The sequence below is a fragment of the Grammomys surdaster genome, unplaced genomic scaffold (genome assembly GCF_004785775.1).
Source record: "Grammomys surdaster isolate TR1022 unplaced genomic scaffold, NIH_TR_1.0 125956, whole genome shotgun sequence".
In the NCBI taxonomy this organism is placed as follows: domain Eukaryota; kingdom Metazoa; phylum Chordata; class Mammalia; order Rodentia; family Muridae; genus Grammomys; species Grammomys surdaster.
In genome coordinates, this window is record NW_021620775.1 from 3,124,710 (window position 1) to 3,127,993 (window position 3,284).

Consider the following 3,284-nt stretch of genomic DNA (forward strand, 5'->3'; position numbering starts at 1 on the left):
ACCCCCCCACTCCCACCTCCCCACCCTCAAAATTCCCACCCCCTGGGGCATCCAGCCTTCATGAGGTCAAGGTTCTCTTCTTCCACCTATGCCCAGCAGGGCCCTCCACTTTTACATATTCAGCTGAAGCCTTGGATCCCCCCCTAAGTGCTCCCAGGCTGGTGTTTTAGACCCTGGGAGCTGTGGTTGGTTGGTATTGTTGCTCTCCTCATGGTGCCACAAACCCTTTCAGCTCCTTCAGTCTTCACTCTAACTCCTCTATTGAGAACCCCATGATCAGTTCAATGGCTAGTTGTGAGCATCTGCCTCTGAATATGTCAGACTCTTGAAGACCTCTGAGGAGACATCCATATCAGGCTCTTATCAGCATGCACTTCCTGTCTTCCACATCAGCATCTACCTTTGGTGATTGCACATGGGATAGATACTCAGGTGGGGTGGTCTTGAGACGGCCCCTCCTTCAGATTCTGTCCCTCACTTAGTCTCCATATTTGCTCCCTTGAGTATTTTGTTGCTCCTTCTAAGAAGGACCAAATCACCCTCACTTGGTCTTCCTTCTTCATGGGCTTCATGTGGCCTGTGAGTTGCATCTTGGGCATTTCAAGGTTCTAGGCTAATATCCAATAATCAGTGAGTGAATACCATGTGTGTTCTTTTGTGATTGGCTTACCTCACTCAGGATGATAATTTCTAGTTCCATCCATTTACCTAGGAACCTCTCGAATTCATTGTTTTTAATAGCTGAGTAATACTCCATTGTGTAAATATACCACATTTTTTGAATCCATTCCTCAGTTGAAGGACATCTGGGTTCTTTCCAGCTCCTGGCTATTATAAATAAGGCTGCTATGAACATAGTTGAGCATATGTCCTTGTTATATGTTCGAGCATCTTCTGGGTATATGCCTAGGAGTGGTATAGCTGGATCCTCGGGTAATGCTATGTCCAATTTTCTGAGGAACCGCCAGACTGATTTCCAAAGTGGTTGCACCATCTTGCAGTCCCACCAACAATGGAGGAGTGTTCCTCTTTCTCCACACCCTCGCCAGCATCTACTATCACCTGAGTTTTTAATCTTAGCCATTCTGACTGGTGTGAGATGGAATCTCAGGGTTGTTTTGATTTGCATTTCCCTGACGACTAAGGATGCTGAACATTTCTTTAGATGCTTCTCGGCCATTCGAGTTTCTTCCGCTGAAAATTCTTCGTTAAGCTCTATACCCCATTTTTTAATAGGGTAATTTGGTTGTCTGGAGTCTAATTTCTTGAGTTCTTTGTATATATTGGATATTAGCCCTCTATCAGATGAAGGATTGGTAAAGATCTTTTCCCAATTTGTTGGTTGTCGTTTTGTCCTATTGACAGTGTCCTTTGCCTTACAGAAACTTTGCAATTTTATGAAGTCCCATTTGTCAATTCTCGATCTTAGAGCATATGCCATTGGAGTTCTGTTCAGGAACTTTTCCCCTGTGCCCAAGTATTCGAGGCTTTTCCCCACCTTCTCTTCTATTAGTTTCAGTGTATCTGGTTTTATGTGGAGGTCCTTTATCCACATAGACTTGAGCTTTGTACAAGGGGATAAGAATGGATCAATTTTCATTCTTCTACATGTTGTCTTCCAGTTGAACCAGCACCATTTGTTGAAAATGCTGTCCTTTTTCCACTGGACAGTTTTAGCTCCTTTGTCAAAGATCAAGTGACCATAGGAGTGTGGGTTCATTTCTGGGTCTTCAATTCTATTCCATTGATCTTCCTGCCTGTCTCTGTACCAATACCAGGTAGTTTTTATCACTATTGCTCTGTAGTACAGCTTGAGGTCAGGGATGGTAATTCCTCCAGAAGTTCTTTTATTGTTGAGAATAGTTTTCGCTATCCTGGGTTTTTTGTTATTCCATATGAATTTGAGAATTTCCTTTTCTAACTCTGTGAAGAATTGAGTTGGGATTTTAATGGGGATTGCATTGAATCTGTAGATTGCTTTTGGCAAAATGGCCATTTTTATTATATTAATCCTGCCAATCCATGAGCATGGGAGATCTTTCCATCTTCTGAGATCTTCTTCAATTTCTTTCTTCAGAGACTTGAAGTTCTTGTCATACAGGTCTTTCATTTGCTTGGTTAGATTCACACCAAGGTATTTTATATTATTTGCAACTATTGTGAAGGGTGTCATTTCCCTAATTTCTTTTTCAGTCTGTTTATCTTTCATGTAGAGGAAGGCTACTGATTTGTTTGAGTTGATTTTATAACCAGCCACTTTGCTGAAGTTGTTTATCAGGTTTAGGAGTTCTCTGGTGGAAGTTTGGGGGTCACTTAAGTATACTATCATATCATCTGCAAATAGTGATATTTTGACTTCTTCCTTTCCTATTTGTATCCCTTTGACTTCTTTTTGCTGTCTAATTGCTCTGGCTAAGACTTCCAGTACTATATTGAATAGGTAGGGGGAGAGTGGGCAACCTTGTCTAGTCCCTGATCTTAGTGGGATTGCTTCAAGTTTCTCTCCATTTAGCTTGATGTTGGCTACTGGTTTGCTGTAAATTGCTTTTACTATGTTTAGGTAGGGGCCTTGAATTCCTGATCTTTCCAAGACTTTTATCATGAAGGGATGTTGAATTTTGTCAAATGCTTTCTCAGCATCTAGTGAGATGATCATGTGGTTTTTTTCTTTAAGTTTGTTTATATAGTGGATTACATTGATGGATTTCCGAATATTGAACCATCCCTGCATTCCTGGGATAAAACCTACTTGATCATGATGGATGATTGTTTTGATGTGTTCTTGGATTCGGTTTGCTAGAATTTTATTGAGTATTTTTGCATCGATGTTCATAAGGGAGATTGGTCTGAAGTTCTCTTTCTTTGTCGGGTCCTTGTGGGGTTTGGGTATGAGTGTAATTGTAGCTTCATAGAACGAATTGGGTAGTGTTCCTTCTGTCTCTATTTTGTGGAATAGTTTGAAGAGAATTGGTATTAGGTCTTCCTTGAAGGTCTGATAGAATTCAGCACTAAAACCATCTGGTCCTGGGCTTTTTTTAGTGGGGAGACTTTTAATGACTGCTGCTATTTCCTGAGGGGTTATGGGACTATTTAGATGGTTTATCTGCTCCTGGTTTAATTTTGGTACCTGGTATCTGTCTAGGAAATTGTCCATTTCATCCAGGTTTTCCAGTTTTGTTGAGTATAGGCCTTCGTAGTAGGATCTGATGATTTTTTGAATTTCTTCAGTTTCTGTTATTATGTCTCCCTTTTCAGTTCTGATTTTATTAATTTGGATACTGTCT

The 3,284-nt window shown here is 40.7% G+C and overlaps 1 protein-coding gene across 1 annotated transcript in view; it reads left to right on the forward strand.

Moving 5' to 3' along the window:
• Nucleotides 1-3,284, forward strand: part of Atp13a5 (ATPase 13A5) — a 140,201-nt gene that overhangs the window by 106,517 nt on the left and 30,400 nt on the right. The window lies entirely within an intron of this gene.